This window comes from Hevea brasiliensis, chromosome 2 (assembly GCF_030052815.1).
Source record: "Hevea brasiliensis isolate MT/VB/25A 57/8 chromosome 2, ASM3005281v1, whole genome shotgun sequence".
Lineage (NCBI taxonomy): Eukaryota > Viridiplantae > Streptophyta > Magnoliopsida > Malpighiales > Euphorbiaceae > Hevea > Hevea brasiliensis.
The window spans coordinates 112,705,176-112,717,829 of NC_079494.1; the positions used below are offsets into that span (position 1 = coordinate 112,705,176).

At 32.5% G+C, this 12,654-nt stretch overlaps 1 pseudogene; it reads right to left on the minus strand.

Annotated features, from left to right (window-relative positions):
* Nucleotides 1-9,648: 9,648 nt before the first annotated feature.
* Nucleotides 9,649-11,460, minus strand: LOC131175357 (transcription factor MYB12-like; annotated as a pseudogene).
* Nucleotides 11,461-12,654: the final 1,194 nt, after the last annotated feature.

A 12,654-nucleotide genomic window follows, 5' to 3' on the forward strand; every position in this document is an offset into this window, starting at 1 on the left:
CTTACATGATTAAAAGATATTTGGCAAGTTTATGTGTAGTGCCATGTATCACCATCTCATGGTGCCACTGTTACCCTGTGAAATGACCAAAATACCCATGTGTCTTAATTTTGAGTTTTCAACGCAAAATAATTATTTCTCTTCTTCTAATCAATTTATATTTAATATAAATTAATTAATTAATCTCCATTAATTAATTTCTCATTAATTAAATTCATATTTAAACACTTTAAATATAAATTTAACTTATACTATACATCTAATAATCTAGATTTGGTTTCAAGCCATGCTAGGGACTTTGCAATCTAATTGCAAACCGAACATATTTAATTAATCAATTAAACTCTTTAATTAATTAATTAAATCACATATAATTTGGTGATTACTTGTGTATGTGTGTGACTTACTAGGCTCATCACTAATGGGCAATGAGACATGATATCAACTCTTAATATCATCAGAACTCTTTCTTACCATAAATAATTTCTCTAAACCATTTTATGCACCTCATAGACCATGGTTAACACATAGTATAGCATGCCATGGCCACCTAATCAGTAATAAGGTTTACCTTAAATGAACCTATAATCATATGTTACCATGCACTAGAATCTCTCTGTTACAAAATCTTAATTCGAGCTGGAGTCATGGTTTATGTCAAACCCCATTTGCTATGAATATTATGTTCTCTTTTAATTTCAGTTCTTGATTAAAAGATTTTTCTCATCAAAAACTCTTTTCTAATTAATCTATCTGTGCTGGCCAGGAACTTAAAACATCAAGAACAATTAAATGAACATAGGATTTTATCCCTATTTACGTAGAGGAACATATTTCATCTTGATCAACACCTACCTCCATATATAACTAGCAGGAGCCAACACATACCCATATACCCATACACAGTATAAGTATGAAAGCAGTATCAAACTCAAACCACCTATATACAAGATAAATGTGCTATCTCAGGTCTAAAGATTATATGCACTTATATGATTTATGACAATGCATAGACAAGAGTAAACTCCATGTGCTTGTCATAAGTGTCACTGGTTTGGCCTACTTATCATGTATAAGTGCCTATCATATTTGTTATATGGCATGATACTCACAATTCTATCTTATTTATATCTCATATAAATAACTTGAGAACAAACATGATTACAATCTTTCTGGATAAGTCATGTCCTTATTGTGAAGTATCCTCGATTGTGAACCTATTTATGATACTTTGTACTAGAAATATTGTCACTCATATTCTTAACAACTTAAGAATAGAATTTCTAACAAAATATCAATGGGCCTTTTCTATTATGCATAAATATATTATGTAAACGGAAAAATGAAAATGCCATTTTATTAATAAAAATATGTACAAGATACATACTTAAATGATATGCTCTAGGGCATACTACTAACAATCTCCCACTAGCACTAGAGCCATTTATTACAATATCTTAGACCCATATTCTCAAGATGTCGGTCTAACTGAATCTGTGATAAAGGCTTAGTGAATGGATCAGCTGGATTTTCAGCTAATGCTATTTTCTGCATGGCTATATCGCCTCGCCCAACTATTTCTCTGATAATGTGGTAGCGCCTTTCTATGTGTTTAAATTTCTAGTGAGACCAGGGTTCCTTAGCCTGTATGACTGCTCCATTGTTGTCACAGTGAAGTGGAACTGCTGAATCAATAGAAGGAACTACTGCAAGTTCTGTCACGAACTTCTTTATCCAAACAGCTTCCTTTGCAGTATCTGATGCAGCAATATACTCAGCCTCAGTAGTGGAATCTACAGTCGTGCTCTGTTTGGAACTCTTCCAACTGACTACACCTCAATTACGAATGAATACATACCCAGAGGTAGACTTTCTATCATCGATATCTGATTGGAAATCAGAATTAGTATAACCATTCAATTGCAAGTCTCCACCTACATATATCAAGAATAAATCCTTAGTTCTTATCGAGTACTTAAGGATATTCTTGACAACTATCCAGTGTTCCAAACCTGGATTGGATTGATACCTGCTAGTCAAACTAACAGCATATGTGATATCCGGCCTAGTACATAACATTGCATACATCAAACTTTCAATATCCAAAGCATATGGAATCTTGGCCATTTTATCTTTTTCTTCAGGTGTCTTTGGAGACATCTCTTTAGAAAGGTGGATACTATGTCTCACTAGTAACAATCCTCTCTTGGAATCAAGCATTTTAAACCTCTTTAACACCTTTTCCATGTATAGACTTTGGGATAAACTAATTATTCTTTTCGCTCTATCTCTATAGATGCGAATCCCAATAATATAGGTTGCCTCCCCTAAGTCTTTCATGGAGAATGTATTTGACAAACATACATTTACAGTTGTCAACATACCTGTGTCATTATTTATCAGCAGAATATTATCCACATATAAGACAAGGAAAGTGATAACACTATCACTAACCTTATATACACATGGCTCATCCTCATTTTTTATAAAACTAAATGACTTAATGGCTTCATCAAAACGGATGTTCCAACTCCTCGAAGCTTGTTTCAACCCATAAATGGATCGCTTTAGCTTACATACCTTGGAACCATCTTGGGATTCAAAGCCCCTAGGTTGTTTCATGAAAATGTTTTCTTCAATGTATCCATTGAGAAAAGTCGCTTTGACATCCATCCACAAATCTCATAATCATAGTATGCAGTTATTGCTAATAGAATCCTAATTGATTTAAGCATGGCAACAGGCGAGAAAGTCTTCTCATAATCGATTCCTTGCCTTTGGCGAAACCCTTTCGCTACTAGCCTTGCCTTATAGGTCTCTACCTTTCCATCAAAATTAATTTTCTTCTTGAAAACTCATTTGTTCCCTATAGGTACAATACCTTCAGGTGGGTCAACAAGATCCCAAACTTGATTCTTATAAATGGAATCAATCTCGAATTTCATAGCATCAACCCATTTGGAAGAGTCTATATCTGATATAGCTTCTTTCTAGGTAAGTGGATCATCTCCATGATCAACTTCTTCATGAGTGGACAACTCTTGTTCTTCCTCATGAAGGAAACCATATCTCACTGGTGGGTGAGATACCCTGGTTGTTTTACAAGGAACAGTTGTAGATGTTTCATCAATCGGTGTAGGTTGACTAGATGGATCTATATCTATCTGATCTGTTGGTTAGTCAGAATTTTCCAATTCTAACTCTATTTGCCTTCCTTTGCCTCATTCTTGAACAAACTGTTGTTCAAGAAATGTGGCATCTCTATTTATCACAACCTTTTGTGAAGTAGGCAAATAAAAATAATATCCAAAACTATCTTTTGGATATCCAACAAATCGATCATTTTCTAATATGGTTTTCCAATTTATCAGTGTTCAGCTTTTTGATATAAGCTGGACAACCCCAAATCTTAACATGCTTAAGACTTGATTTTCTTCCATGCCATATCTCATAAGGTGTGGAAGAAATTGATTTTGATGGAATTCTATTCAGAATATATAAAGCTGATTCTAATGCAAGTCCCCAAAAAGAGATTGACATATCAGTATAGCTCATCATACTACGTACCATATCCAATAGGATATGATTTCTCCTTTCAGATACAACGTTCAGCTGTGGTGTTCCTGGAGGAGTTAGCTGGGAAACAATGCTGTGTTCTCTCAAGTATTCATCAAATTCAGTACTCAAATATTCACCTCCACGATCTGATCGAAGAGCTTTAATACTCTTTCCTGTTTGATTTTTTACTTCAGATTTAAATTCTTTGAACTTTTCAAAGGATTCATGTTTGTATTTCATCAAATACAAATACCCAAACCTTGATTTATCATCAGTAAAGGTAATAAAGTAACCAAAACCGCCTCTAGCCATTTCCTTAAATGGACCACATACATCACTATGCATTAGCTTCAAAATATTTTCAGCTCTTAGCGCTTGTCCAACAAAGGGTGATCTAGTCATTTTGCCCTGAAGGCAAGATTCACATGTTGGAGTAGGCTCAGAGCCCAATGAGGATAGAATTCCCATTTTCTCCAATTTTGCAATCCTATCTTCTGCAATATGACATAACCTTAAGTGCCAAATATATTTTGAACTTGAGTTGATTTTCACCATGGCATTGCATTCATTTAGATCTCTTGCATTCATTTTGTGTTTGTCATTATTATCTAAATAATAAAGACCATCATTCATATAACCCGAACCAACATATTTATTTTCAAAATAAATATTAAAAACATCATCTATGAACTAAAATTCATAGCCATTTCTAGTCAAACTATATATAGAAATGATGTTCTTAAAAGCATCAGGTACATATAAAATATTATCCAAACACAAAACATGTCCAAACATGTAAAAAGATTTAGATCGTATGGCTAAAGCTTTAACAATTGAGCCATTGCCAATTCGGACTCTAACATCTCGAGAACGCAAGCTACTACTATTTGCTAATTCCTGCATATCATAAGAAATGTGAGAACTGGCACCAGTATCTAAAACCCAAGCTTTAGATGAACTATGAGTATCATCAAAATCTAAATAACAAGATATGGATATACCTTCTGAAGGTGTATCCTTCTTGTTCTTCAAAGAAGCAAGATACTCTGGGCAATTTCTTTTCCAGTGCCCATCCTTCTGGTAGTGGAAACACTTTTCTTTGTCTCCATCAGCTTTAGTCTTCCCTTTCTGTTTAGCTATTTTCTTGGAAGGACCAGGAATCAGAGGATTCTTTTTCTTATTGCCCTTCTTCTTATTGGACTTTCCCGCAAAAGAAGATGCAATCAAGGCTACCTCTTTTCCTTTATTGCCCGGCATATTCTTTTGAGCAATAATCAGCATGTTGAGTAAACTAGCCAAGGTGCATTCCTGTTTAGTCATATGAAAATTTATCACAAAATTTCCAAAAGACTCAGGAAGGGACTGAAGGATCAAATCCGCCTGCATTTGAAAATCCATGTTAAAGTCAAGATGTTCCAGCTGCTCAATTAGCTGAATCATCTTGTGGACATGATCCCCAACATTCTGTCCCTCATACATCCTCATGCGGAACAACTGTCTAGATATCTCATACCTAGCATTCCTGCTGTGCTCACCATACAACTCTTGTAGGTGAAGGAGGATCTCACTCACACTCTGCATGTTCTCATGCTGCTTCTATAACTCATTATTAATGGAAGCAAGCATGCAACACTTAGCTCTCATATCATACTCCTTCCACTTGGCCAAAGTTTCATGTTCCTTTTGAGTGGCCTCTGGAGGTAAGGAACCAGGAACATTTGAGTCTAGAACATATCCTATACGTTCAAGGTTTAGGACAAGTTTCAAATTTCTTAGCCAATTAGACAGATTAGGTCCTGTCAACCTATTGCGATCAAGTATGCTTGCAATGATATTGGATGGTGATGGTTGTTCTGTGCTCATTATTATCAGAAAATTAACTACAGAAAATGATCAGATTAATTAGTAAATGTATTATGTAATTAACCAAAATAATTATGGTCTTTTAATTAAATTGGTCCTCCCACTAACTTAGCGAATCCTACACTTCCAAAGTAGAAAACAGAAATCCTAGTTGGATGGATTTCTAGTGGGTGATTGAATTATTATAATTTTATTGATCATCCTCAGGTACATCCATTATTGGAATTACAATAAACTATAAGTGAACAACTCCTTGCCCATCACATCTCATGTGAGGTTCAATCCTTTACCAAGCCCCTAATGCTCAAAATCTCAGGTACATCCATTATTGACTTATCTTGCATTAGTTAAGTTGATCCCATTGAGCTAGTAATTATGCAAATGATTTTAATGTCCTTAGGTATATCCAATATTGGCCAACAAACCATTTACATATTTACAACATCTCATGCTTAACAATTATTCTTAAGAAAATCTCTTAAATTAATTGCATCTTATGCAAGTATTTAAAATTTCTTAAAATAATTGCCTCAATGGAGGGCCCATATTATAATTACTTTAATTATAGCATTTCCAACTTAATCATTTATTTGAAAGATTTTATGGTCGTCCTAATTACTATTAAGGTCTCACTTTGCACATTATCCATTTAGAGCATACATATATCATATAGTTGCATACATTCCCATACATCTCATGCATTCATGGATAAACAGTAAATATGGTATGGTCATGGACTTTCTAAGGGATTCAATTCTGAGTCACCAAGAATTGAATCAGGGCATTCCTAGGTGCATTTCATTTATTCATATTACAAGAGTTGCTGAAGGAGTACATAATCAACACTTGATATTAAATTTCTCCCACTGGTCACACCAATACTCTTGACCTCCTTGATCTTCTTGCAATCCAATTACATAGTAATCTTTGGCATACCAAGGCGAATTTACAAGAACTAAATGAATGAAATTACAATCCAAAAATTATTACAACCTTAATAATACATGCCCAAAATAAATTAAAATAAATTAATTAATTTACAATCCAAAGAAATATAAAAGAAATAAATCCAATCACATTGGTGTTTTATAGTCCATAATCATCCATCATGCATATCACTATTTAACAATTAAATAAAACATACATACATAAATTAAATTGAATATCACATATTCAACTTAAAAATCCATATTTGAATATGATTCAAACAAATTTAAAAATTCATATTTGAATCACATTCAAACAAATTTAAAAATTCAGATTTGAATCACATTCAAACAAATTCAAAAAATTCAGATTTGAATCTCATTCAAACAACTTTTAAAATTCAGATTTGAATAATATTCAAACAGCTTTAAAAATTCAGATTTGAATCACATTCAAACAATTTTTAAAATTCAGATTTGAATCACAATTTAATTGTGTGATTAAAACAACGAATTAAACATTTTAATTAGTCATAGGATGAACCTTAAAACATGTAACAATTGCAGATTCCAAGGCCAAACCTTGAGCACCACTTTGGAGACCATTGATGTGCGCCATTGATGGTGTTGGTCACCAAGTCACCACCTTTCTTTGCAACCAGCAATGGATCTATCATCTCATTATTATACCACACAATTAAATCATATAATTAACAATCTAAATGGTAAATATAGTGGCTCTGATACTAATTGAAGGAGTGGAAGTATGAAAAACATAAGTTTAGATCATTGAAATTAAAAATTTTCATCTAGTGTCACATGCATCATGCAAGATTCATTTTTATTTATTTGATTACAATGATAAACAACATATTAAAACTCTTTTAATATGTTTTTTGATCTATATTTGTCATTTAAGATTTTAAAATTAATCAGATTAATTTTGGAACCCTAGATTAGATCAAGAACAAGTGCACTAATCTCTTGATGTACTGCAGTATATTTGGCACCTTTGGGATGCATCTTTAGGATACCAGATGTTGTCCCTCTAGTTTATCCACACCAAGATCACCTATGACAGCCCTTGAACAGTTTCTAAAGCTTTTTCTATGAATTAGAAAATTAAGTTTTGCCTTTTGAGAGATCAGAGATGCAAACAGAACACTAAAAATAATTTCTAGTATTTTTAATTCAAGAGATTGTTTGCTAATCTCTTAGAATTGATGAGAGATGAAGAAGAAGAGAAGGGAGAGGTCTCCAAGGTGGCGGCACAAAGAGAAAGGCAACAGCTTGTTATATTTTTCTTTTCATAACAACACTTATATTGCTAGGTCACCATTAAAACCCTTGCCACATGTCACCTTCTGATTGGTTCTAGGTTTAATTGACCCAATCACATTATGCCAAGTGTCAAACCTATATTTAATCTTGTCTTTGATCATCTTACATGATTAAAAGACATTTGGCAAGCTTATGTGTAGTGCCATGTGTCACCATCTCATGGTGCTACATGTCACCCTGTGAAATGACCAAAATGCCCTTATGTCTTAATTTTGAGTTCTCAACTCAAAATAATTATTTCTCTTCTTCTAATCAATTTATATATAATATAAATTAATTAATTAATCTCTATTAATTAATTTCTCATTAATTAAATTCATATTTAAACACTTTGAATATAAATTTAACTTATACTATACATCAAATAACCTATATTTGGTTTCAAGCCATGCTAGGAACTTTGCAATCTAATTGCAAACTAAATCTATTTAATTAATTAATTAAACTCTTTAATTAATTAATTAAATTATATTTAATTTGGTGATTACTTGTGTATGTGTGTGACTTACTAGGCTCATCACTAATTAATAATGAGACATGATATCAACTCTTAATATCATCAGAACTCTTTCTTACCATAAATGATTTCTCTAAACCATTTTATGCACCTCATAGACCATGGTTAACACCTAGCATAGCATACCATGGCCACCCAATCAGTAATAAGGTTTACCTTAAATGAACCTATAATCATATGTTACCATGCACTAGAATCTCTCTGTTACAAAATCTCAATTCGTGCTGGAGTCATGGTTTATGTCAAACCCCATTTGCTATGAATATTATGTTCTCTTTTAATTCCAGTTCTTGATTAAAATATTTTTTTTATCATAAACTATTTTCTGATTAATCTATCTATTTTGGCCAGGAACTTGAAATATCAAGAACAATTAAATGAACATAGGATTTTATCCCTATTTACTTAGAGGAACAGATTCCATCTTGATCAACACCTACTTCCATATATAACTAGTAGGAGCTAACACATGCACATATACCCATACACAGTACAAGTATGAAAGCAGTATCAAACTCAAGCCACCTATATATAAGATAACTGTGCTATCTTAGGTCTAAAGATTAAATGCACTGATATGATTTATGACGATGCATTGACAAGAGTAAACTCCATGTGCTTGTCATAAGTGTCATTGGTTCGGCCTACTTATCATGTATAAGTACCTATCATGTTTAATATATGGCATGAGACTCACTATTCCATCTTATTTACATCTCATATAAATAACTTGGAACAAACATGATTACAATCTTTCTGGATAAGTCATGTCCTTATTGTGAAGTATCATCGATTGTGAATCTATTTATGATACTTTGTACTATAAATACTGTTACTCATATTTTTAACAATTTAAGAATATAATTTCTAACAAAATATCAATAGACCTTTTCTATTACACATAAATATATTATGTAAATGGAAAAGTGAAAATGCCCTTTTATTAATAAAAACATATACAAGATATATACTTAAATGATATACTCTATGGCATACTACTAACAATTGGCAGATCGAAGATGAGATCACTTCTCTTCTTTATAGGAGTTTAGGGTCGATATATGAATTTCCCCACAGAATAGCGTGATAGAGTAAGTTTTCCAATGGAAATTTTTATTTTTAATTTTTTATTTTAATTTATTATTATATAATATAAATTTATTTATTAAAAAAAATATAAGTTGCATGCAAAATTTTAATAATATATTTATATATTTTTTAATTATGTTATTTAAATATATAAAAAATATTTTTTTAATAAAAAATAATAATACATTATTGTGCGAGGCGATTATTTGATTCAAAGTCTGAATATTATTAAGATAAAAACAAAATAAAAAAATTGATCAAATTCATGACTAATTAAATTAGGTTCAAGTACTTTTATCCTCTCTATAAATTTTTTGAAGATTTTTTTAAGGAAAAAATTTGTTAAGGTAATCAATATATACATAATTAAAAATATTAAGGAGTTCAATAAAAAAAAATATTGAAAATTTTAAAACATAAAAATGCGTTTACTCGTTTGTCCTTTTTTCGATCACCCTTTGCAATTATTATTAAAGGAAAAAAGGAAAAAGAAAGTACATTCACACTTGACCACTTAACAGCATCCAAACACGCCTGTATGCTACATTTTTTTGAAAAATAGTCCATTGGAGAGGTAAACTCCAGTTTCTAACTTTCTACTTTACAATGATGATCACCACTTTGAAACTTGTACAGAAATTCTTAAATGTACTGGTGTGTATAATCAAGAAAGTAGCCAAGCAACGGATGCATTTTGCTTGTCATGATCTATCTCTTCTTGTTTTTGAACATCTCCTAATTCACTATTATCACTCTCCCAAATAGAAAATATCGTATTATCCACATTTTCATCCCATTGCATCAGATTCTCCCAGCTCCATTCATCAAAGGAATACGCTGTTGAAGAACATACGTACAAGTCATCATTTGAGCTCAATTTACCATTTTCTTTTTCACGCTGATCTTCGCTTCTTACAGTACTTTTCTTCTCTCCCTCCAAGCTAGTTAAAGAGACATCATCTTCTTGTTCAGCATCCAGCAACTCGTCTTGTATATTGTCGTCAAAAAGTAGCATTTTGCCAGCGAACCCATGATATGGTCCTAGCATTTCTGATTGTTCTTCCTCGCTTAAGTGCAACACCAATCCTTCTCCTTCTCCTTCTGCTCTTTCTTGACATGGACTTGGAATCACAAGGTCCGTTTGCACCTTATCTTCATCTTCCACACGTGGATCCAAAATCGCCGTATCCTCGCTGGCAACAGATAAGGTCTCTTTCACTAAAACAGGGGTCTGTAGCGTGGGTCTAATTCCGTCACCGTCTTTAGAGGGATCAGGGCCAATGCAAATTTGCTCGAGCCCACCCTTGGTTGATGCCCAAGGTTCTTTACGTACATGGCTTTTGTTGTTCTTCATTGCAAATCTGTCTGCTTTGCGTTGCTTGTTGCTTCCCATCATCAACTTAGCTTTATCAATAGCCAGTGGTCGATTTTCATTCCCAAGCCTGCTAAAGATGTGAACTTTCCTGCTCAGATGGGAACTCCAGTAATTTTTAATCTCGTTGTCTGTTCGTCCGGGTAAGTGACTAGCTATCAAGGACCATCTGCATTATTTAATTTTAAAAATATTTTTAATACATTCAAATTAACAATTTTAAAAACATATTGATATTTAAAAACATATTTTTGTAGCCTGTAAATTCCGGCTAACTAGCGATAGTAATGAATGAGCTCTTCCCAACCAACTCATTGGACGAATAACTGTGGGAAATATAATAGTTGATAGTGACAGAAATTAAAGCGAAAGATAAACAGCAAATGAAAGTGAATGAAGGAAATGAAAAGTGCTGCAAACCTAACCTATTCCCCAAAGAGGCATGCAATTGGAGAATAATTTCTTCCTCGTCGGCTGATATACTCCCTCTCTTCAGGTCCGCTCTCAAATAATTAATCCATCTCAGTCTGCAACTCTTCCCGCACCTCAATAATCCTTTCAACCCACAAGAACAAAAGAAAGCAATATATCAATGCCACATTACATTTGGGAAAGAAACAGAATCAAATTATATAATAACATATATAACTCTTGGATAGACACCTGCATTCTTGGGCACAGACATCCATGAGCCTTCCCATTAGCTTGAATATAATTGACCAATTTCTCATCCTCCTCCGCCGTCCACCTCCCTTCTTTAACCCCACCTTTTCACAACAAGGTGCTCTTCCCATTCTCCACACTACAGTCCAACCCAGGAGAGAGGAGAAAGAGATGGAAAGTGTAAGTTTGTCAGTTGCTGTGGGATGAGCTAAGATAGGGATTATATGTATACGTAGAGAGAGAGAGAGAGAGAGAGAGAGAGAGAGAGAGGCAGGGGCCGTGGTTTGTGGGGTCCTTGATGCAGGGTGTGGCTTTAGATTGTGCTACGAGTACCTCTAGAAACGACACAGTCGTGGCTTCTCCACCGTCGAGAGCTCGTTGCAGGCAATGCATCTTCCACGTTCATGCACCGCACCTACTCGGTCAGACGTTGTCCCGCCGTGCACTAATTTGAATTGAAATGGACTTGGATTCATTTTGACTTAAATTGAATTGAAATGAATAAAATTGGTATTTAATCAGAATAAAATCTATTAGTTTAATTTCATATTAAATCAGATTTTTTTTTAATTTAAAAAATTAAAAATTTCATTCTTTAAATTTAATTAAAATTAAAAATTAAAATTAAAACTAATAGTAACACTTAAGTATCAATTTAAAGCTTATTTAGTACAATATTAATAAGGGTAACTTTTCTTATAACTTTTAATCTCATAAATATTGTTTGGATAATATATTATTTTTTCATTTTAATAATATTTATATATTTTTTAGAGATTAAATGATTTCTTTTTTTAAAAATTAAAATTTTTAAAATAATATTTAACTCTTAATTTTTTATCTTTCTATCCAACACAATTTTAACTTTAAATCAAAATCACTGGTTGTTGTGAAGAGTTGGATTGTAACCGCCCCTTGATCATCCTAATCTTTACCCTGAAATCATACAAAAAGCACCATTTATTGAATTAGAGTTGCTAATGTTAAAAGTATTATTACATATTTAAAATCTCAAAAATAGAATGACAATTTTGAGCGAACTCAATATTTTTTTTAAATATTAAAAATCAAATATTAACAATGACAACATGCATCAACTGCATAATACATTATCCTATTGCTATTATTGGACGACTTAATACGTGCTTTATCTTATTAACATTTTTAATTCTATTTTAGAAACAAAAGACAAAGTATATCATTTGATTTAGTATTTGTATATAACCAAAATAATAACATTTGGACAAAATTATAAAAAAAAAAAAACCTTAAATTTATTTATTTTTTGACTTGCAAGAAATGGAATACACGGCCTTTAAGCATCA